Genomic DNA, 25,059 nt, shown 5'->3' on the forward strand with positions numbered 1-25,059 from the left:
TTTCCCTTACCTGACTACTGGAAAGTCCCTATGGTATACTGGTTCAACACCTACAGGGCTTCCTACTCAACACCCTGAAAACAACATTCTCTAGAACAGAATATCATTATTTCTTTGTCTCCATCATTTCCTACAATTTCCAGAAGGCTAAAAACTGAATAAAAGACCTTACTTTGATTATGGGAAGAAATTCAACTCGATCCCATCGACGATCTGACCCGATAAACTTGGAGAGAACTTTGCTAGAAGCGTCGTGGTGGCCTCAGATCGTCAATCTGACGATTAACGGGGCTGAAATCGAAGAGAGAAGAGGGAAGGACTGTAGAGGAGAGAAAAGGAAGAGTTTTGCTGAATTTTCTGCATAAAAATCCGAGGTTTACACTATTTATACTGCGGCCTTTATCGACGAGTCTAATAGGCAATTGGTCAAAGAACTCTCCCCTTCATCGATGAAATTCAAAATTGCCCAAAACATTCTCTCGGTATCTTCTCGTCAACAAAACATGCCCTCGTCGACGAGACCCTCTTGTACCCTCGTCAACAAATCCCCTGTGTTTGTTGACGAAATCTGCTGCCTCCTTTTGTTTCTGTTCCCATTCCCCCCCTCTTTATTATTTAAATAACATTATTCTTTAGGTCGTTACAAACAAGACAAAGAAGGACACTCGTTGACTAGTCTAGCCACTCGTCGACGATCCTTTAAATCTCCACTCGGTATCTTAGAAACTCTAAGTTTTTTTTGCTCTTGAGATCTACTCGTCGATGAGTCCTTGCTACTGCTATACACCAAGAATGCAGCCATATGTTTTTCTTATCTTTGTTTATAAACCCATAAAGTATAAGAGCCACACTATCCTCCTACAAGGGTGTAGACATAACCCGTTGTAGACCTTCTGTCATCCATATCTCCTACATAGTCAGCATCAACAAACCCCATAACTGAAGGACAACCCTGTTGCTTGCCGAACATAATGCCATATCCCGATGTACCTCATAAGTATATGAAAATCCAATTGATAGCTTCCCAAAGTTGTCTTCCTAGATTAGAGAGAAACTTACTCACCACGCTCACAGTATGTGCCAAATCTGGCCTTTTACACACCATGACATACATTAAACTCTCCATTGCACTAGCGTAGTGGATCTGTAACATGTCCCCAATTTCCTCATCCGAACTTGGGTAATCTGCAGTAGATAACTTAAAATGACTCGTTAGAGGTGTACACACTGGTTTTGCATCAGTTATGTTAAACCTCTCAAACACCTTCTGTACATAACACTATAACCTCCCTGCACTACTGTCCCGGCAAATCTCCATCCCAAGTATTTTCTTAGCTGAACCAAGATCCTTCATGTCAAACTCCTTATGCAACAATTCCTTTAACTAATTCACCTCAGTTAAATCTTTTGCAGTTATCAACATGACATCGACGTACAATAACAAGAAAATAAGAGAACCATCATCAAGTTTGTTCACATATATGCAACAGTCATGCTCACACCTTTTGTAGCCAATCTTGTTCATATGAGAATCAAATCTTTTATACCATTGCCTTGGAGACCGTTTCAACCCATAGAGAGATTTCTTCAATTTACAAACTAAGTTTTCTTTTCCTAGTTCATTGAATCCCTCCAGTTGTACCATGTAAATCTGTTCCTCCAAGTCACCGTGAAGAAACGCTATCTTCACATCCATTTGTTCCAAATGAAGATCATAATGGGCTACTAACCCCAACACAATCCTGATAGAAGTATATCGGACCACAAGTGAAAAGATCTCATCATAATCTATTCCCTTCTTCTATGAGTATTATTTTGCCACCAATCGTACCTTGAATTTTTCTCCTCCCTTTTCTGAAATTGCCTCCTTCTTCCTATATACCCATTTGCAACCTATCGGTCTCTTCCCATCTGAAAGCTCCACCAAATCCCAAGTTTGATTTTTATGAAGTGATTCCATCTCTTCAATCATTACTCCCATCCACCTACATTTTCTATTGGTCGTGCACTGCCTCTTGAAATGTAGTTGGATCGTTGCAACTAGTAAAAAAAGCATAAGACACTAACTCTTTAAACCTATACCTTAGCAGAGGCCTAATAGTGCGCCTAGATCTCTGTATAGGAAGATCATCAACTTTCTGGTTTCCCAAGCTAGAGCTCCTTACAACCATAGGACCATGATCATTTCTGTTGCCCTGAGCTTCCGACTCCACCTGCACAATATGTTTATCACTGCCCCAGTTTTCTGGCTCTTGTTTTTGTTCATAACTTTCTTGAGTATGCTTCACTATAGCCTTCTCATCAAAGACTGCATCACTACTGATCACCACCTTATTTGCCACTAGGTCCCACAACTTGTACCCCTTTACACCTTTTAGACATCCCAAAAAAATGCAACGACGAGACTTTAGGTCAAGTTTAGACCTCTCTTCACTAGACACGTGAACATAGGTTGGACACCCGAATACTTTCAATTCGGAGTAGTCTACTACACTTCCCGTTTATACCTCTTCTATCACTTTACCCTCCAGTGATGCCCTTGGCGATGAATTTATCAAAAGACAAGTCATACTAACTACCTCGGCCCAGAAGTTCTTCAGTAGCCCTGCATTAAGCTTGAGACACCCAACTCTCTCAGTCAGAGTCCAGTTCCTTCTTTCCATCACACGATTTTGTTGAGGTGTCCAGCGAATGGTAAAGTGTCTCTTAATGCCATGATGCTCACAAAACTTCATAAACCGAGAATCAATGTACTCGGTCCCATTGTCTGACCTCAAGTATTTGATTCTCCTCGCTGTCTTTTTTTCCCCTTCAGCCTTCCAAATCTTAAACATGGCAAATGTATCAAACTTATACCTCATAAAGTATACCTAGACTTTCTATGAGTAATCATCAATAAAACTCACATAATACACATGTAAACCCTTTGATGCAACTCTAATCGGGCCCCAAACATCAGAATGCACATAATCAAGAATACTTTTTGTCTTGTGAACAGCTGACTTGAATTTTGCCCTGTTTTGTTTTCCAAGCACATAAATCTTGCAAAAGTCCAGCTGACATGATTTCAGACCTTTCAAGAGTTTCCTCTTGTGTAATTGTTTCATACCATGTTCCCTCATATGTCCAAGATGCATATGCCACAAGACGGTCTCATCAGATTCATCATCTACGGCTGCAACTCCACCTACAACAGTAGTTCCCTACAATGTGTAGATATTCCCATCTAGCTTTTGCCCTTTCATCACCGTCAGATTTCCTTTCCATACTTTCATAACTCCACTTTTAGACTTATAATTTAAACCATTACAATCCAAAGTGCCAAGTGATATCAAACTCTTCCTTAACTCTAGTATATGTCTTACATTGCTTAAGGTTCTCACAGCACCATCAAACATTTTAATCTTAACACTTCATATGCCAATGATTTTATAAGAAACATCATTACCCATAAGAACTGAACCTGAATTCCCTAACCTGTAAGTGTTGAACCACTCCTTATTTGGAGTGATGTGGTAAGAATATGCCGAATCAAGTATCCAAGAGTTTGTAAGATTATCCGACCCCGATGAAACTGAAAGAACATCACCATCTCTACAAACTAAACCTCCTTGAACTACATTCACTGATTTCGAAATCCCTTCTTGCTTTTCAGCATTTCCTTTCTTCCAATCCGGACATTCTGGTTTCATATGCTCCTTTTTACCACATTTATAATATCGAATTTCATTTTTCTTCTTGGATTGACTGCAGAATTTCTAACTTGACCTATTTTTAAACTTTCCTTTGCCATGCTCATTGTTACCTTTTACCACAAGTCCTTCTCCTTCATCACATATTTTTATCCTTTGATGAAAATTCAATAAGGTACTTGTTACCTCTTCTAGATCAAGAGTCTCTTTTCCCTACGTAAGAGTGGTAACGAGATTTTCATAGGTACGAGTCGATGGCAAGGAGTTTAGCAACATCAACGCCTTATCATCTTCATCAAATTTAACATCAACTCTCATCAAATCACTTATGATTTGATTAAAGACATTAATATGTTGATCTAAGTTTGATCCTTCAACCATTTTAAGCCAATAAAAACACTGCTTAAGAAAAAGTTTATTATTGAGTGATTTGGACATGTACCGGCTTTCTAACTTTTGCCATATAGCCGCTAGAGAATCCTCGTCCATCACACGATAGAGAACTTCGTTGGCTAAACACAAGTGTATTATAGAAACAACCTTTGCTTTCAAATCTTCCCATGTTACCTCATCCATTCCTTCTAGTTGAACGTCAAGTAAAGCCTTAGCCATTCCTTGAAGCATAAAAATATCCTTGATTCTCCTCTGCCATAAACCAAAATTTCCAGTTCCATTGAATTTGACAATGTCAAATTTTGTAGAAGATGATCTCGATGCTATAACAACAATCCCTCTAATACCAATTTGTTGTAATAATGATTGGATATAGGCTGCACAATGGAATAAAAATGCAACAAGAAAATCAATCACAACCAGTAAACAAGAAATAACATGCACAACAACAAGATTTATGTGGTTCGATAAAGTCTACATCCACGGAAGCAATGACACAAGAATTTCACTGGTCGACTAGTCTAGCCTCTCGTCGACAATCCTTTAAATCTACTGTGGATATCTTAGAAACTCCGAGTTTTTCTTACTCTCGGGATCTACTTGTTGATGAGGACAGGGCACTCGTCGACGAGTTCCTGCTGCTGCTCTACATCAAGAACACATCTATATGTTTTTCTTCTCTTTGTTTATAAACCCATAAAGTATAAGAGTCACACCATAAACAACACTTAATATCAATTAATTCATACTCTTTGTTTAATGCAAGATTTGTGACTTGGGGAGAGAAGGGGGGTGGACGTCCTACCCATTTGCATGTCTTAAGGGGAAGGAATTTAAATTGTTAAAAAAACATTCATACATAAGTAGCATGTAGTCGTGTTTGGAGGAAAGGAAATTGAAAAGTGCAAAATCAAGGTATGCTAATGTCAATAGTTTTTTTTACATTGATTAATAATGACATATATCAATCTATTTTTATATTATTAATTAATCGTGCTTAGATCAGTCAACTCGATTTATCAAAATATGATTGATGTCTTTACTTTTCAAATTTGTCATTGATAATTTTTTTTTTTGATTTTCTTTTGTGAGTCTCACTGTGTTCACATGTTTGACATGTGGACATACCAATTTTTATCTTATTTCTTATTTGTGGAGCTTGATCGTCAAATGATGTCAGTATGAAACCCATAATTTAGTTTGCAACTTTAAGATGCTCATGCAACCTCTTCATAATTTTGTAAGACTCGCTCTCATCGGCATTTCAAGGTGCAAATAACTTTTTTTTTTTAGTTTTTGTCTTGACTTATTATTATTTTAAAATAATATATTTAATAATACCTTGTTCGGGAAAATATTTCCTAAAATGATGCTCACGTAAACAAATCTCGCTGGACCAAGCAGCGAGATTTGCCACGAGCAGGGCTTCCGGCGGTGACGCGTGACATTGTCTTCCTACAAATCTCATTAGACGAAACAACGAGTTTTGCTTCGAAAATAATTTGTGAGCTGATGCATGGCAAATCTCACTAGACCATCTTGCGATATTTGCTTCGGCCCTTTAACAACCCTTTCTCCTTCACTTTTGTACACGAACAGAGAGTAGAGGGCTACACAGACGCAGAGAGATTGGAGAGGACTGGAGGTGATTGTTGCTGAGGGCAGAGGGTAGATTGCAGTGGCCGGACATGTGGTAGGTGACCGTTGCTCGCCGAATGGTCCTCGTGAACGTTGAGGAGTACCTATATAAATGGAGGAGATGGGGTAAGTTAAAATGTATACCGTTTGCTCTTTTATTTTGAAATTGAAATTCATATTTTTGATTGAAGAGTTTGTTAGTGTAATTGATCAAATTGTTAGTGTGCCTTATAAATTACTACATAGCTCCTTCAATTTGTTGATTGAAGGCTTCATTTGGAAACGCCCAAATTTAAGGTTAGGGTTTTTCTTGGTTCATTTCATTTGTTATGTGTTATGTGAAATATAATTTTTAGTATGTTGTAATGTAGTTTTATTAAGATAAGTTTTTCTTATCTGTATGTTGTAATGTAGTTTTATTAAGATAAGTTTTTCTTATCTGTATGCTGTAATATAGTTTTCTTGGTTTCTTTCGTATGCTGTATGCTATAAGGTTAGGGTTTTCTTGTATTTTTTAAGATAAGTTTTGATATTTTAATTTTGGTAATTCTGTTTGCAAAATTGCAATTTTTGGATGCCATATTTGTTATGCTACTTAGATTTTTTATTGTATTGATTTGTTATTCATTGGTCAACTTTTCCAAAATTACATGCTTTTATATGCTCTCAAAAAATATCTATATATCTATCCAAAGATTGTATGGCTTTTACTAATAATTACTTTTATATATTTTTAAAAAATTGACATTTAAAGGTTTTCACTATTAATTATATCATGTAGTATAAATATATAAGTAATAATTAATTTTGACAAATTATTGTAACTTTTAATTTTTAAAATATCTCATAACTCCATATTTTTTAAAAATCAAATAGTTAAGTATTTCTTTGCCACCAACTGCAAATTTCTTAGGCAAATATTGGTTCAGTGTTGTAGTTTTTTGTTCTTTTTGGTTTGTTCTAGTTTAAAATAATATTGTTGGTTACAATTTTATGGTCAGTGAAGTTTGATTTTGAATTCCACATGGTGTTGGGTGTATTGTGGGCGCAGTGTTTAAACGATATGAATAAATTTAAACAAGAACAACTATCTGTTTTTCAATAATTTCGTGCAATTGAGATTGTTTTGCATTAAGACTTTGTCAAATGACAGTTTGCTACATCATGATTTAAGAATCGTACTTATATTTGTTGAATGTCGTTATGCGAAACTTCATACAAATATGATTTAATAATATTATTGCAATACAAGCATTAAATTTGAATTTATGTCAATTTGAAGAAAATAGTATTCAAACTTATATTTAGTTTTATCTAGAGATTTATAGATTCAAATACGAGTCCTGTAATTCATGGATACAAAATTATTTAACATCAATTAAAAACACAAATAAAACAAAATATTAGGAAAAATCACATATTTTGCTCATGTGGTAGTGGCTCATTGGTTCCTTGTAGAGAGAGGAGCTACACCTTGACTCACCAGGCGCAAGCTCAACTTATCCCCTTCCATTCCCATTCGAAAATTCTATTCTGCGTCGAATGCCATGACCAAACATGGCTTCTTCCTTGCCAAGCTGCTCTTTCTACTATAACTCTCCACTATTGTCTAGACCCCCCTCTTCTAAACAAATTAAGTAGCTCAATAAAGATTGAAATTGACTCATTAATCACTCTTTCTTGTTATTTTCTAGCTTATAAACCCAAAATACAGCCTTCAATATGAACTAACTCAATTTAGTTCCTTAGGATTGCATGTTGATTGACTTGAATGCCACCTGCATGGTTGATACAGTTGTTGACTTTTTGGTCACATCCCTGTTTTGATTATGACAAATCACAGTATCTCATATGTGTGCTTTGAGTAATTGAGCAGGTTTATGTTTTAGTTAGCACAGATGATGATGCAATGTGGAAGCCATAAGAGCGCCTGAACAAGCATACCCCGACGTATTCCATGGAGTTGTAAAGGAGTGGCGCATAAAGATCAATTTATGTTTCAAGTTGTATTATATTTTTATATTTATCATTTTAGGTCTATAATCTTATATGGTATGTAATAATAAATGCATTGCATGCGTGATAGGACTGATAAGCTCAAATGACCATAGGGATTCGAATGACCTTAGGGCACCCTTCGGTCGATCGACGCTAGATTTTTAAGGTTATCTCTCAAAGACCATAGATTGACTTTAGGACCCCAAAATATCACATGAAAGATCCCCTATAACTTAGAAATGAGAATTATGTGACAAGGGGTGACTTTATATAGAAATCAAAACTTAAATGCATAGTTTTTGTATGTTTGGTCTACTGAATCAAAATATATTGAATACCTTCGGTCGACCGAACCTCGCTAAGGTTGACCGAACCACCTTGGGGGATGTCCCAATGCTCTGGTCGACCGAACCTTTAAGTTCAAAAGACCTAGGTTGACCGAACCTCAGAGATCTAAAATTACCTTAAGTCTGGTTGATCAAACTCCTAGTTCAATTTTTACCTAGTAGACCGAACTGAACACTACGTTCAACCGAACCTCAAGTACGGTCGACTGAGCCTCTCGGGTTGTTGAATTTTTATCGAGAGTTAAACTGGGTTAACTTTAATTAAACTTACTTAATCTTTTTCAAAAATACCCAGCGTGTCCCCAACAGCTATATTTTTTTCCAAATTCTATCTATAGCCCTTCATTTACAAAAATTAAGCATTGATTCGAATTTAAGATTAGGAAAAATTCTCTAAAAATATTTTTGTCCAAAATCCTTATACTTTCATATCTCTTCAATACTATTGCCAAAAACCTGCCTTTTGTAGTTATCTAGCCACTTGCTTTGAAAGAAGGTAGTGTTTTCATATCATTCGTATAAGCTAAACTCTCCCTTGTTTATATTTGATTATATGTTGATTTTTTGGAGAGTTAGCTAAGGTTTTTCCCATAATATTTCATTCATAAATATTTGATTGGGAAAAACCCTTGTGTGAGTTTTGATCTTGCATCTTCATTACAAGTTTTCATAAGCTTGATTTGTGCTTTGATGAAAACATTTTTAGCAAGCTTAAAAACCCTATTATCTACCGTGTTTTGCATTTGATAAATATTTTTGTGATATTTATTTAGGGTTATAGAGACTGTTTGATTGTGCACACTAGAAACATATTAGCTTGATATTAAAAGTCTCACTCTCACATACTCACATTGATATATATCCTACTATGAGTTAACACTTGATTAACAAAATCTCACTTGAGCTTAATATCCTCGCATATGTGAGTGCATTATTTGGTTGAGTATATTGGTACAAATTTGCTTAGTGTAAGAAGCACTTTACTTGTACGCAATTTATATTGAATATTTGTTGTATTCTAGGTGTGAGTCTGAAGAGGGAGACTAGCCCTTTTGAATAGTCCTAAATTGGTTTAGACCAGGTTAGGAAAGTTAGGTGCACCATCTTAGTAAGGTGTAGGTTGAGGTCAGCTCCGTTAATTAACATGGTTGTAATCGGTGCCACTCCGCCCGTTAAGTGAGCATTAGTGGAATCCTCGGGCTTGCGAGTTAGAGACGGGGACGTAGGCACAGTTGGCCAAACCCCGATAATATATCCTGTGTGCACTTTACTTTTCCATAATTTATTTTCTGCATGTGTATATTATTTTATGAATGTTGCGCATGATTTAATTTCCGCATATTATATGCACATTTAGGTTTATGTGTATATAGAAAGACCCTAAGTTGTGAAATACTGTTGTTGGATTAGCTAAACCTAGGACAAAATTTTAAATACCCAATTCACCCCCCTTTTGGGAATACACCAATTCCAACAGCAGTGACTTGTGAATTGCATGTCGTATAAACTCATAAGATATCTGGCGCATGGTTTGTGATATGTAGGATGGGAAAATATCAAGTTTGTAGACAACATGCTGTTGAATTGTTGATAACAATTTTTCCAAAATAATCAAAGTGTATAAACTATATGTCGAATGATTAACAAATGCTGCATGCTGAACTTTATTTTAAAGGATTACTGCATAATGAATTGAGTCATGATTATAGTTGATTAGCTTAGCATAAATGAACAGATATCTTATGCGATGTGCTGATATATACAATTCTGTTTTTTATAGGTCTTTACTATATCTTGAGGGTTAATCTAAATGGCTAGAAGCTCAAGCAGTGTTTCGATGATAGTGTTGTTGTATGTGGGGGGCGGGGGGAGAAATTATCACCCAAGTAGAAAGTGTTAGTTATAGTTCTAAGCCAGTTCGACCAATTTGAATTTTCCATAGGTGTAAATTAAATAAATTGTATATAAAGATATATAAATATTTGCATATTGATCCAGATCAATATGCATTGCAGGTGACCGCAAGATACCCTATGCGAGGATTCAATGATATAATCCTCTATGAGGTTATTCTCATAACTGATGATTATGGTCCGCACATTGTGTTGGGTGCACACTGCGTAGGTCCGACATATTTAACTATGCAATTATATGTTGAAACCATTCCTCAAATGGGTGTCACCGCAGATAGGCAGCCGAAGGCGCCTGCCGAGTATTTGGCTGAAGTCAAGGAAGACGGCCAATAAACACGTCATTATGATATGAGTGCGGAGGTTGGTGGTATGCCTGCGGTGAATTTCAACGAATTTTCAGGATCATCATTCGAGTTGCCGACGTACAAAAGACCTGTTCTTGACACGAATGATTAGGGAGGTTGTGAAGAAGTTTTGACAGAGGGTCCAGGATCGTTATTCTCCATTGTGAATGATGCATTAGACAAGGGGATGAACATTAGTAACGATGTTACTCTTCAAGATGAAGACACGTACGAGTAGGAAACATGCAAAGGGTTAAATGAGTTCCCCGATGATGTGAACCCACACCCCGGTGAAACAAATTATGCCACGTACGAGGCCCAGTTTATGGAAGAACCTCCGATGTATGATCAAATTGATGTAGATGCTGCTGATTTATCTATGGAAGAGGAGCTTCTTACATGGGCAACTCGTTGGCATGAATCATTTGAGCAGAGTAGGGGGTGCTATTTGGGTCGAAGGATCAGTTGATAGCGGCAGTGCGAATATATCACGCTCAAACCCTCCATGACTTCCACGTTGTGCGGTCTACCCCAGTGTTATGCGTTGCTAGGTGTAAGGAGTTCGATTGAGGATGGAGAATGTGTGCAATGTATCAGATGAAACACCGATTATTCGAAATCACCCAATATGGTGGTCCACACATGTGTTTGAACGAACTTCTCTCGCAGAACCATAGCCAAATCACATCGTCCCTTATTTCCAGGGAGATAGTGAATATGATAAGGGGGGATGCATCGACATCAATCACCACATTGAAAGAGTTCATAGATCGTCGCTTTGGCTATTTGATCTCGTATAAGAAGGTTTGGTTGGGCAAACATAAGGCAATTGCCCAAGTATTCCACTATTGGAAGATGTCCTATCAAAAGTTACCAAAGTGGATGGAAGCGATGTGCGTGTACAATCCTGGGACTATGAAAAAGAAGGTGTATTCCCAAGAGAGGGGTGAATTGGGAATTTAAAATTTCTTTATACCCTCTTGTTAACTTTGGTGCAACCCCAAGAGGGGGGGTTGAATTGGTATTTTAAAATTTATTGCCTTAAGTCGAACCACTAACAACCGTATTATACAAGCTTAAGGTCAATCTAGTGCATGTAAAATAAATCAATGTAAATATACAATGGAATTTAAACTGCAATAAACGTTTAACCAGGCATGCACAATAAAGCAATAAAAGAGACGACACCCAGAAATGTTATCGAGGTTCGGCTAAATTGCCTATGTCCCCGCCTTGGCCAACAAGCACAAGGATTACCACTATAGGCTCACTTAACGGGTGGAGCGGCACCTAAACAACCAGGTCAATTAGCACAGGGCTGGCCTCAACCTTAACCAGGTCAATTAGCGGGGCTGACCTCAACCTACACGCCTTAACAGGACGACGCACCTAACTTTCCTAACCAGGTCTAAGCCAATCTGGGACTATTCCAGGGCTAGTCTCCCTCTTCAGGCCCGTGCCTGGAAATACAATAGATTTGAAATACAATCAAATAGTACAGTGATTGTACTTTCGTGTAAAGTAGATATGTACCTAGTTACGCACAGTATAATCAATACACTACCAAAAGATAGGATTTGATAAGCTCGATGTAGTTTAAGTGTTTACTCTCAAATATTTATGTAAATATAACAATCAGTGCATGAGAGTGTAAATGGTATGATCTTTGTGTCAAAATAATATTTCAGTCACAATGCACAAACAAAGATCACAAGCACACTTCAAATATCTCAACAAATATTATTTCTCAATATAACCACAAGAAATATTCAAAGATGGTTTGCAAAAATATTATTTGATCTTTGTATTAAGAAGATATTCTCAATCAAAAAGTATAGTAACAAAGATCTTCAGCACGCAAGCAAATATCTCAAAATATTTTTCTCAAGATAAATCACAAGAGATATTTGAAAAACGATTTGTAAAATATTTTTCGCAACCAAAACTCAATATGAATTCTTGAGTATCGCAATGAAAATGCAAAACTCAGAAGCCCAAGGGAGTTTTCCTATGGAAGGCTTATTTATGAAGCCCCCTAGGAGAACTTGTAGCTTACTCTCTATGAAATATAGATCACAAATAAAGCAACCAAAAGAGAGTATAAGCTAGGTGAGATAAGCACAAGAATACTCTTACAAGGAGGTATTTGCAATATAAATGAGTAAGAGTAGGAGTTTAAAGTTTGAATATGAAATATGGGCTTTTTGAGATTGAGAGGATTTTGGCTAATTATATTTACTAATCTCTTACTAATTATTCCAAATGAGGAGGTATATATAGACTACCCTTAAAATATAACCGTTAAGGACACATATGGGATTATTAGGAAAGTTTTATTATATTTTAACCAAGTTAACCCTGTTTAAAAATATTAACCATGGTAAAAATTAAGGGGCAACCTGAGAGGTCCGGTCGACCAGAATTGTTTCGATCGACCAGGACTCAAATGGTTCGATCGACCAGGGGGATTTTGAACTGAAGGCTCGGTCGACCGTATATATGTGTCAAGGGCAATTTTTTGAGATTCGATCGACCAGGAGAAAATTGAACTAAATGGTCGGTCGACCAGGATAGGCAATTTTTCAAATTAGAGCGGTTCGGTCAACCAAGAGATTTTGAACTAAATGGTTCGGTCGACCAGACCGTTGGGGCATCTCCCGAGGACCCTCAGTTGACTAAGTAGTTGGAGTACAAAAAGGGTCGGTTGACCAGATGGTCACACTTTTGACCCCAGTAGGTTTCGGTCGACCAGGGCCTTATGACCTACTTGGTTCGGTCGACCAGGTGGTCAAACTTTGACCCGGGAGGGTTTCGATCGACCGAGGATTTTGAACTATAACGGTTCAGTCGATCGTACTGTGGTCAAACGATTGACCAGGTCCGGGTTCGGTCGATCGGGCGTATTTGTACTGTGAAGTACGGTCGACCGAAAGTACCCATTTAGAGCATTTTTGTCCCATTTAAGCATGCAAACACTCTATTTAAATGAACATTCATATATATGCATGAGTCAGTGTCCTAAGGTTATTTTTAGGCCTTTTTCAAGACACCGAAAAAATTCGGTGTCGGTCGACCGAAGAGTGTTCCCTAAAGTCCATCTATGGTCTTGAGCTTATCGATCCTTCCATGCATGTAAGGCATTAATTATTACAAACCATGTTCTCCTAATTACTATTACAGACCCAAATGAATGATTAAATTACAATACAACATAAATAAGGTCTTCAAGTCTTCACTTCATGTGTCTTGTGCGTGCACCATAGGATATGTTCGATCGGTTCTGCACACAAACTCATTAAACCATTAAATACTAGAGTATTTGTCATAATCAAAACAGAGTATGACCCATAGGGTCAACACCTCTTTAATTAATTCTTTCTTAACTCTTTTTGGTTTCAGCAAACACACATACAAAGTTGGTTTACAATCATCAGTTTAGCGGAAAATTAATTTAGTTATAAACCTTAATGAATGAGAGTTCTAACTTGAATACTTCTTTTAGAAATTTAGTTCAACCAACCAAGATTCCCAAAACAAGATTTACAATATAGAATAAATTCAGTTTAAACACGTGAACCTTAAGCTTTAATTCAGCAAATTTATAGCAATAACTTTCAGCAAAGTATGCTCAGCAAGAACTCTTTGAACGTGGAAGAATTTGAACAATAAATGATTTCTTAATTTTTGGTGTATAAAATCCTTAGGTTCATGTATTTATAGAGTTAAAAAGTATATTTTCATGTTGCCCAATTTGCTTTAGTATTCCCCAAGTTTTCACAAAGTTTGGTGGCCAAGAAATCACTTTTGCAAAGTTTCTGTTATTTTAAATTTGAATTTTCGAATAGTCAGTCGCCTGGGTATGAAGAGTCAGTTGCCTGGGTCCTCTCGGGTTTTCCAAAAATCATTCTGTCTTCATGTCAGTCGCCTGGTTCAACATTGTCAAGTGCCTAATAGCTCGACCACCTTTCAGTATTTTAATCATAAATTTTTATATACAACTCCAAATTTTATGTTTTTAGTATCAGCTGAAAGCTAAGAGAAATCCCACAACTTTCATGTTGAATGCTTTATAAGATAAGAAGTTTTTGATAGAGAAAAGTGCTATGCAGATATAGAAAAAAAAAAAAAAAACAAAATTTGGAAAATCTTTTTTTGGTGCTTTTCATTCTAAAAATAATTTTAACCTTTTTGAAACAACTTTTGACCTTATAAAAATATTTTTCAAGTATATTATAAGGTATCTAGGTCTAAGAAATTAACTTAAGGGTTTCATGTATCCATATTGAAATTGCTTGCATTACTGACATGAGACTTCTTAAGACTTATACATTCTAAGCACTTAAGTCTTCATGCTTTTCCATCTCGAGTCTATATTGACTTCCAACTTCAATTCACTTTAGGTTTTATCAAATCATCTTTGAATCCATGCTTTAATAGTATAAGCTTTATGAGATCTTATTTCTTTGGAGTATAAGCTTTTAATAATCCTTGTGTGCACTTAATCTTGTATTCACTTACTTGAGTCCTGAAATATCATCACTTAACCAAATATGTTAAGTTCCTTTGATTTGTTATCATCAAAACAAGATTTTAAGTCTTGTAAGACCAACAATCTCTCCCTTTTTGATGATGACAAATAAGGAGCAAAAATGAGTAAACCTTAAAAATTCTCCCCCTTATAATAAGCATCAATTTAATAATATTTACAATATCAAGATCAATTTCAATAAGTATATCAGAATTCATGATCAATTTCAATATCATTCTCATATATCAACATTAGTTTAATATCACATCATGTCATAATTCAAGATCAATTATCATGCTCAATTTTTACCCAAAACTTATCCCCCTTTTGACATCAATAAAAAAGAGTATGATATCACAAAAAACATATAAATACTAAGGCAAAGAGCAACCATAAGCAAAAGTATATATCCAATGAAGGCACAAAGCAGAAATTTTGCATTCCATCATGCATAAAAAAATAGACAATAAGTCTCAAAATAGCATGAGAAAATACAAAAAGATTGTATATAAAAATTTTCAATAATTTCCAGTAATCATGATATCATTACTTAATAAGTATAACTCCCCCTGAATGAAATGTATTTCATATTCAATAAATTCAGAATTTCATTTTTGAAATATAAACTATGTATTCATGAAGGTGTCAAGATTACTAATCATGCTTTTAAATTTATCATGTCATGCTCAAATATCAATTAATTTCATGTAAGTGCACATGGATACCAATATCAAGAATAATACCAATATCATATCAATATCATTAATATCATAACATGCTCATGTTTAGCAAGTTATTTCAATTTTGCAACTCAATCTCTCTCTTTTGATTTATCATTTTATCAAGCTTCAAATGACTTTATAAATTGGCTTTTTGAAGCAAATGATTTCCTTGGTTTCGAAGATAAGCCTTGTACAATCCAAGTTTTCTTGATTTGCGGCCAACAATACCATTTTTGTATTCATTTGTTTCAATGTTATAGTCGTCAACAAGCTCATAAACTCTTCTTTAAGATTTTCCATTTCAATTAGTTCAATATCCTTGTATTAAATTGGATTAAGTAGCTTTCCATATGTTGAACAAGGAGAAATTTTCTTCTCATATTTGAATTGGCTATTTTGAATCTTGTAGGCTATGAAGGCATCCCTTTTCATTTTAGTATAAATTTAACTTTCTTAATTTCTAAAAAGGGAATGACTAATCCTAATATATTTGGAGTCCTTAGTTTGTGAACTAGGCTTTTTATCTAGGTACACATTCTTTCTTAGGTCCGGATGGTTTAACAAGTGATGTTTCTTTTATTCTCCAAACTTGTCTAGTTTTCACACCCTTTCTCTTTAATGGACATTCAAACTTAATGTACCCTTTCTCCTTACATAAAGAACATATGGTATGTGTGTAATCTTTTGAGGAGGTGCTAGCATAGTCTTTGGAGGCTTTTGCAAAGTACCCCATGTAGATGTTCTTTTTTCTTGTATTTTCAACTCCATTGAATCATATGCCTTCTTTATTCAAGGACATTCTTTGTGCGCTAATCATTTTATCAAAATTTTCTTTTCCTCTAGTGAAGTTGTAAATTATTTTATTTTGATCCTCAATTTTCTCAATTTTCTTTTCAAGATCACAGATTTTCAGGTTTTGTGTATTTTTACCCTTTTCTTGATTTTGAGACACTTTGTTGATTTTGTTTTCTAGTTCAGAAATATATAGATCTTTCTCATTATCAATGGAAGTTTGGGATCTTAGATCGTCCAATTCTTTCATCATCTTTTCATTCTTACTTTCTAATCTCTTAATTTTTAAATCCTTTTCTCTTTCAGTTAGATTTTTAGATTCTAATTTTTTCATAACAACTTCATTCTTATTTTTCAATGAAGTGTATCATTTAGTTACTTTAACTAGAATTTTATGAACCTTGAATAGTTCACTTTGTAATTCTTCATAAGATGACATACTCTCATAATTGGATTTATCAAATGAGCAAGATTCATTGTATGATTCATTAAATGATTTGGATGTGAACTTTGTCCTTCATCATCGTCCCATGCTATAAAGCATGTATAAACAACTTCTTGGTCACTTGATTCACTTTCTGAACTACTTGTACTAATATTGTCTCATATAGTGGCCTCCATTGCCCTTTTCTTTTTCTTCTTGGAATCCTTCTTAAGTTGTGGACAATCCGATTTTATGTGTCTAACTTTCTTACAATTATAACACGTTGGAAGTTTAGCTTTTGTTTTTCTTCTTACTGATTTCTTCTTCTTCTTCTTCTTCATCTTCATCTGTTTTTGAGTTCCAGATTTTTCTTGTAAATTTATTCTTCTTTCTAAATATTTTTGCAAGTTCAACCCTTCATTAATCTAGGGAGGTGTTTTTCAAATTTCTTCCTTCAGTTATTGTTGTAGCATTAGGTTCCCAAATCAGTGGAAGTCCTCAAAGAATTTTTTGAATCATTTCATTAGTTGAGTAATTCTTTCCTAAGGCATTGATGGAGTTTATTATATGGGCGAACCTAGTGTACATACTAGTAATAGTTTCATCTGAGTTCATCCTAAAGGCATCATACTCACTTGTGAGCATGTCGATTCTATTATATCTAACATCAACCGTTCTTTCATAGGTTACCTCTATTTTATCCCATATTTCTTTAGCTGATTTACATGCCATGATCCTATTGAATTCATTTACATAAAGAGCACAATATAGAGCATTCATAGCACTTGAATTTACTTGCAACATCTTATGGTCATTATCGGTCATCTCTTTTTCCTCTTTAGGTATTTCTTTGTTGTCTATGTTTTTGGTAGGGACAAGTCGCCATGTGTGACAACTTTCCAAGCTTTCCAATCCATGGTTTGAGAGTATATCCTTATTTGTTATTTCCAAAAGTATAGTGGACATTGCAAAAGAGGGCTGGTCTATAAGAGGATTGACCCTTGGCAAAGGAAGACACACGTAGGTGTGCCATAGGGATCTTTATGTAGTTTCTAGTTTAAGATTTACTACAACCCCGCTTTGATACCAATTGAAAAGGAAGGTGTATTCCCAAAAGCAGGGTGAATTGGAAATTTTAAATTTCTTTATACCCTCTGAATCCTAAGGTGTAGTCCCAAGAAGGGGGGGTGAATTAGGTTATTTAAAAATTATTCTTAGAGTCTTTTCACAAGTTCTAGACTTTTTACAATTCTTTAAAGATTTATTGTATTTTTGTTGATTAGGCAATCGAGAGAAACTCTCATTTTCTCTAATCAATCCACAATCACAACAAACACAATCAATTAATTTACTATTCAAGCACAACAACCATACAACAAGAAATCAATTAGGAATATTTAGCGGTCCTTTATATGAATGTGCAATTTCTATAGTTGGCTTTTGAATTTGAATATTAAAATGACATCCACACACTTTTTCAATATTAGAATTTAAATAAACCTTCAACTAATAGGTTTTCATTACTCAAAGGAGGTATTTATAAACTTTTTCACATAAAAGTTTCCTCATTTAACATGAAACATTTAGGTAACTTTTCAAAAAGTATTAAATTATAGAATTAATTTTTAAAATCTTCCATTTAGGTAAATTTTTCAAAAAAAAAATTAAATTATAAAATTAATTTTGAAAATTTTTCCGCAAGTTTTGACAATCTTCCTGCAAATAAAAAATTCTCAATTTTGACAATCTTTCTGCAAGTTTGAAATTCAAAGATTATTAATTTTGACAATCCTCCTGCAAGTCAAAAATTCTCAATTTTGACAATCTTCCCGCAAGTTTGAAATTCAAAAATTCTCAGCAAAGTCAGTCGGTCGGGTAGACCTTTTTTTCAAATATTTTTCATTTTTTTTATTTCTTTAAAATCTAATTTATTTGAAAACCTTAATTGGCACTTTTTAAAAATATTTTCAAGAGTCTTTCAAGTGCTGGTCTCTAAGTCTTTGTATTTTAAGGAACTTCACATATCTAAATAGCATTGACTTTGAAGTACTTACAAAAATCCTTCTAAGCATGATCTCCTTAATCACTAAGTCTTGCAGCCTCTCGAGGTTCACTTTTGACTTTAAGATTTGTTCGGCCTTTAAGCTCTTCATTTGACGTTTATTGCTTCAATGTGCTGAGGAGCTTTCACTAGATTGACATTGATTTTCAGTTTACTTCCATGTTTAATAACGAGTGTCCTTTTACCTAGATCTGAAATCAAATCACTCAACACCACATGTTAAAACATCTTTCATTTTTGTTATCATCAAAACAAGATTGAAAAACCCAGTTAGGCCAACACCCTCATTAATTAATTCTTTCTTAACTCTTTTTGGTTTTAACAAACACACATACAATTTTGGTTTACAATCACAAGTTCAACGGAAAATTAATTTAGTTATAAACCTTTATGAATGAGAGTTCTAAGTTGAATACTTATTTCAGCAATTTAGTTCAGCCAACCAAGATTCTCAAAACAAGATTCACAATATAGAATGAATTCAGCAATGCTTCCAAGATTTAGCAATTGAGTAACTCAAAGTAGAGTTTAAGAATGTAGCTAATAAAAGCCCTATATTAATAGATTTGATTTCTCAATATGAAGCACAATTGAAATTTCTAACACTCTTCCAAAACTCAGAATTTAAATAAACTTTCAATTAATGAGTCTTGGGTGTTAATCAATCAACGTACTCCCTTATAGTTTCCGCAATAAGTATTAATCAACCAACGTATTCCCTTTTGGTTTCAGCAATCCCAAAGTCAAATTAATTTTCGACTTACTTAATATCCAACCAACATGGTTTATATGAGCAAAAATTAAAATCCAATCACACATTTTATATGAGTAGAAAATTAAATGAGAGTAGGGAAGAGAGTGACACCATGAGTTTTACGAGGTTTGGCTATACCCGCCTACGTCCTCACCTTAAGCAACACACCTAAGGATTCCACTATACCACTCCTTTATGGGTAGGAGACCTTACACACTCCTTTGTGGGCAGGAGCAGCCTTTTACAATCTCTCCTTCAACTAGGGTGGAGCCCCCTCTCCAAGCGATACCCCATGCTCGGTACAACGATTTAACAATCCTGAACCATCAAGAAAAACAAGAAACAAATTTATATACAAAGACACTCTATTCAAGAGTAGATTAGTACAAGTTATAGCACAATATACTTCAGAAATTAATCAATATAAATAGATGAAGCTCAAGAATATATCACCGGGGTTCTTTAGATTTGAAAAATCTCAGTTTAAGCACAAGAACCTCAAGCTTTAATTTAGCAAATTCGTAGCAATAACTTTCAACAAAGTATGCTTAGCAAGAACTCTTTGAATGTGGAAGAATCTGAATAATAGATGATTTCTTAATTGTTGGTATATAAAATCCTTAGGTTTAGAATGTATTTATAGAGTTAAAAAAGCATATTTTTGTGTTGCCCAAGTTGCTTGAAGAATTCCCCAATTTTTCACAAAGTTTGGTGGCCAAAAAATCACTTTTGGAAAGTTTTCGTTATTTTTAAAATTTGAATTTTCAAAGAGTTAGTCGCTTGGGTATGAAGAGTCAGTCACTTGGTGTTGGCCCTATGGGTCATACCCTTTTTTGATTATGACAAATACTCTGGTATTTAATGTCTATCAAGTTTTTATGCAGGTTCATATTAGCAAGATCAGTTGATGGCATACGAAGACTTGAAGAATAAAGACCCTGAAGATTCATTCATTGTAATTTACATTATGTTCATCTCAGGTTTGTAATAGCTAAATAGGAAAGGTCTATAATAATCTACATATTATGCATGTAGGAACTACAAGCTCCAAGGCCTTAGAATAACCCTAGGTCCATACACATCCTTGAAAATCAAATGACCTAGACAAGGAACCCGGGTTTTTTAGGCTAAGATAAAATGCCTAAAACCTTAGATGGACCTTAGGTTCCCACACTTAAGTGCACAAAGCCCCAATATCACATAAAATATCAAGAGAATTAACTAAAGCAAAATTGGACTGAAATGGAAAATTTGTGAGTGGTTGAGCGACCAAACCCCGGGTGTTCAAAACACCTCAGACGACTGAATCCTTGTCGAGTCAAAATATTGACTTTGGTTTTGAGCAACCGAACCATTTTGAACATAGCATCCTCGGGTGACCAAACTCACTTTCTGATGTTTCCTAACTACTTGGCAGCCTGAATCTAAACGTTGAAATCATGCTCAGGCAACCAAACTTTTGAGTTCGGCAAACCGAACTTCAAACCAAGCACCTAAACCGTGGAACTTTTGAAGAATCACCTTATTTAGCTAACCGAGCCTATACTCGGGCACCTAAACTTCGAAAAATAGCTTTTTCCATTGAGTTTATTCGGGCGACCGAACCGTGGTTCAGCCACCCAAAACTCTCGTGTTGGCCAAAATATTACCAGTGTTAATTAGGCTAAATCTAGGTTAAATGATTTAAACTCATTTTAAGACAAATTTAATTATTACCCTTGTGTAAAATATCTGTTTGATTGAAAAGCATAATCACTATACCCAGCTTGGTTTGTACAAAAAGTTTATTGGTTGTAATTCCAGGCGTGGCCTGAGGGGGTTTGTTCTAGCTCGGAAGGATCAAGTTGGGGTTAGTTCTGTGAATTTGACCTAGGGCCTTCTCCACCCCGCAAGGAGAATTTGTAAAGGTTGATGTTAGCCCTGTGTTAATTTGACCTAGTTGTAGCTGGTGTCGCTCCACTCGTTAAGTAAGCATTAGTAGAATCCTCGGGCTTACGAGCTAGAGGCGAGGATGTAGGCACAATTGGCCGAATCCCGATAACATATCTTGCGTGTTCTTTATATTTCTGCAAATTTATTTTTTGCAATTTTATTTTCAGCACATGTATGTTGTATGCTTGATTCATTATATGTAGTACATGTGTTGATTGAGTTTATAATTACATATACAGACCCTAGGTTGCGTAATACTGTTGATTTGGATAAACCTAGATAGGACAAAATTTTAAATATCCAATTCACCCCCTCTTGGGAATTCACCAAAGTCAACAATTGGTATCAGAGCGTCGTAGCATTGACTTAAACGTTTTTGCTAAAGATCCGGATGACTCAAATTGGTGTATCCCCATTCGGCGAGGGACAATAACCTTCTAGTCCTCTTGTATTTTGTGGTTCAATTATACCCATTGAAAAATTCAAATGAACATATTTTTAAAATCTATGAATTGGAGGGCCTAGCAGGTGATTGATAAAGGAATTTGTATGCTAGTAGAAAATGATATTAATTTGATGCATGCAAATTCATATGCCATGGAATTATTATACTGTGCTTTAGATTCTCGTATTTTTCATGAAATTATGGCATGTAAAAATGCAAGGGATATCTGGGAGAAGCTTGAAAATAAATATGGAGAGTCCCAGGAGAAGGAGATCACCACTTCGATAGTGTCGAGCTCAAATAATCTGGAAGTGGTAAATCATGAGGATAGTGCAATAATAGAACGGGAGGTATATAATTCTCACTGTATCTCTTTTGATGACTCTGGTTGCGAATGCTACTATATAACATGTACTGAATCTAATGATAAATCTATTGATGATTCATGCGATGATTTGGTAAAAAAATTTGTGCTATAACTTATGATGAATCATCTACTGTTTCTGTTGATACTACATGCATAGATTCATATGATAGTTACTCTAATAAATCTTATGATGAATAATGTGCAAAATTGAATGATGAAAGCATGTCTATATATAGAAAAGTAGAAAAGGCTTTATCTAAACTATATAAGTTTCTAGTTAGGATGCCCAAACATAAAACATTTTTGAAAAATGAAAATGAAAAGGTGGCAAAACACTTAAGTGATTTGAAAGAATATCAAGTCATCCTAGAAAGGAGAAAAATTAAGAAGACTTTGAAAATCATTTGCTTAGAAAGAAAAATTAAAAATTATCCTAAAATGTTTTTCAAATCCAAAAGTGAGAAAGATAACCTGAACAACCCCTTTGGACTTAAAAAAGAAAATTCTCTTCAAAAAGGAATCAGGTTGTTCATGTAAAACCAATAGTCTAGCCTCATCGAGCAAAAATAGGACAAATAAGCATTACCCTTCACGAAAATTGAAAGCTTGCTTTTGTTGTAAAGTCAAATGGCACATTTTATCTACTTGCCGATTCAGAAGTGCCAGAGGCTTAGATAGAGAAATGGAATGGGTTGTCATGAAAGCAAATCCCTTAGGGCATAAGGAAAAATGGATCTAAATTAATATTACCAAATTATTTTATGCTTCCTTAGATCTTAGGATTAGGTTTGGGGGTAGTGATGGCTGTTGGCTTAGGAAGTGGTTGGTGCTTAAAATGAAAATTCTTAGTTCACTATATACTATATTGCATACTAAGATCATCAAGAAATCAAGCTACATATCCAATCTGAATCCAATACATACATATAATAATGATTGGGTAAAATGTGAAAATATTGGTCAAAGTATGTCGAAGTAAAATCCACTTCCAAATGGACAAGGCATGTTTGCCTGGTAATTAATTCTAAATTCTTAACCCATGTTTTATTATGAACATCTTTAGTTAAGCACATTTTTGTCCATCACTCTAGTCTGTGGTTTAGGGGATCCATTTTACATTATAGAACATCTTGTCCTAAACTCATACTTAAAGCCTTAAAGGCCTAATAAAATGTTTACACATCACTCTAGGCTTGAAGCACTTTTGATTATACATGACTAATATATATTGAGTGCTTATTACATGACATCCCTTCTACTCACCAGTTGTATCCTTACTTCATAATTATAATAATATCTAAAGGATACTTCCCAATCACCAAAGAGCATTGTTCACAACATTCACATATCCTGTATGCTCTTTGCCCAAATCTGGACATGATTACCATCACGAAAATATTTTGAAAAATGCCCCGTCTATCCTAAATACTCTTCTGTACCAATTAGTGATTTAAATTTTCAAAGAATATTTATTTATTTTCCCTTCACAAGCTCTCAAATCATTAAGCCATATCCTTTAGAGCTTTATCTACTTAGAGATGAGTTGAATGACTAATATGATAACCTAGGTCTCAATCTAGAAGAAGAAACATATTTTAAAAGAAACCTATGCACAGTTACTAAAATTTCAAAGCCATTCAAATTTGTGTCTCTCACACGTATTGAGATTCATAAGAAAAGAGGCAAGATAGGATTAACTCACAAAAAAGATATTCATTGTGACTTTTTGGTCCATTAAGCCTATAATCAAAATTTCAAGTTTATATCATTGAATACCCTTAAGTCACTTGGCCAAGAAACTTAAAGCATATGATGACATAAAATGAGTAGAGTACATAATTGAGGGGGAACATTTCTTTTCAAAATTTCATGACTCTTTTGAATACTCTCATTATTATATTTTCATATGCCTTTATGAAAAACAAAACAACACTAAACTCATAACTATCCACTGTTGTTTTATTGTTCATATTATATCTTGATGGATAGTGATTTATGATTATCTAGTATTGTGAACTGTTATTGAATATACTGATTGATAATACTAGGTTACATCGAACGCCATATGCAAGGCTGTTGGAGAAACTTATTTACTTGCATGCTTGTATGGAACGCAAACTGCATGGCTGATGTGTTGTGTATTGCATGCTGGTAGTAGAAATAGGTTCTCGCATGCTCAAACTGAATTATTTTGAATTGATTGCTTGAATCTATCAGGTCTTGGGGCATAAAAATTTGGGAAATATTCAATTTACAATCGGCATGCTGCCGAAATTTCGATGGAATTTTCCCAAACCAAATTCATGCACAAAGATGATTATGATGATAAAAATGTTAAAATATTTTTGAAAGGATGAGCGAAAACTCAATAAAAATTAAATTTCATCCTCATATAATCAATCATCAGGTATTTAAGGAGCATAGCTCTATCCCTAGAGAAATAGCATAAAGAACTTATAAGCATCATGCTTTGATGTTTGAATATTGAGGTTCTTCTAGAACCCTGAACATCATATTTCGCTTTTAAAGCTATATGTTTTGATATGGATTCTTCTCGGTTATGTGCTTTATTTCATCCCTTAATATATGTTTTCTGATGCATGTGTGATCTATAGGGATGATTATACTGCTTGAATGGTAAAATGAATAAATCTTAATCTAGTATATTCGTTTTAAAAGACTTAAAAAAAAAATTGATTGCTTATACT

This window comes from Malania oleifera, chromosome 4, assembly GCF_029873635.1.
Source record: "Malania oleifera isolate guangnan ecotype guangnan chromosome 4, ASM2987363v1, whole genome shotgun sequence".
Classification (NCBI taxonomy): domain Eukaryota; kingdom Viridiplantae; phylum Streptophyta; class Magnoliopsida; order Santalales; family Ximeniaceae; genus Malania; species Malania oleifera.